Here is an 841-nt window from a genome sequence, read left to right as displayed (position 1 = left end):
CAATACAAATTTAATTAGAATTCACTTAGGTTTTAAGAAATAAAATATGTCCACAATAAATAAAGAGATGTCTAAGGACAGAGATGATTTGTGTGTGTATGTGTGTGTGTGTGCGCACGCGCACGTGCATGTCTCCCAAGGACTTTTCACAGTGCCTGGCAGAATGTGGGATCTGTAGGTATGTACTGAATAATTTGTGACACTTTCTGGCAGGTGCCACCAAATCAAACAGAAGGTAACTTTGAGTAAGGCAGATCTTAATCTCCTTGGATGTCATTTTCCTTACCCCTGAAATAGTAACTGTACTTTCATTAAAATTTATGGACTCCATATTTCCTTTTACACTCACAAGTCTGGGAGCATAGGCTAAACACATATCGGCATCCAAATTCCATAGATGAGGAAACTAAGGCTCAAGCTAAATGATTTGGCCGGGTCACCCGGCCACATGCCGACCCGCTAAGTCTATAGGAGTAGGTCCTTCGGCTCTCAACACAGCACAAGTTCCCTCAGCCACTCTGGGTTACAAGAGATCATTGGATTAGTCAATCTCCTGGAGCCTTTCTTCTAGATCCAGCAATGGTTTGTAGCCCTCACTGAGCATAAGTGCAGAAACTTTAAGAAAAAGCCAGTAATCAAGACTTGTGGTATTGGCAGAAAACAGACACATAGATCAATGGAACAGAATAAAAAATCCAGAAATAGAGCTACACAAATATGTCAACTGATTTTTTAATGCAAAAGCAGTTTGATGGAGAAATGATAGCATTTTCCACAAAGGATGCTGGAGCAATGGGACATGCATAAGTAAAAACATGAACACCACCCAAATCTCACACCT

This window comes from Marmota flaviventris, chromosome 2 (assembly GCF_047511675.1).
Source record: "Marmota flaviventris isolate mMarFla1 chromosome 2, mMarFla1.hap1, whole genome shotgun sequence".
NCBI classification, from domain to species: domain Eukaryota; kingdom Metazoa; phylum Chordata; class Mammalia; order Rodentia; family Sciuridae; genus Marmota; species Marmota flaviventris.
The sequence above is the reverse complement of the archived record's forward strand: the minus strand, read 5'-3'. Positions refer to the sequence as shown.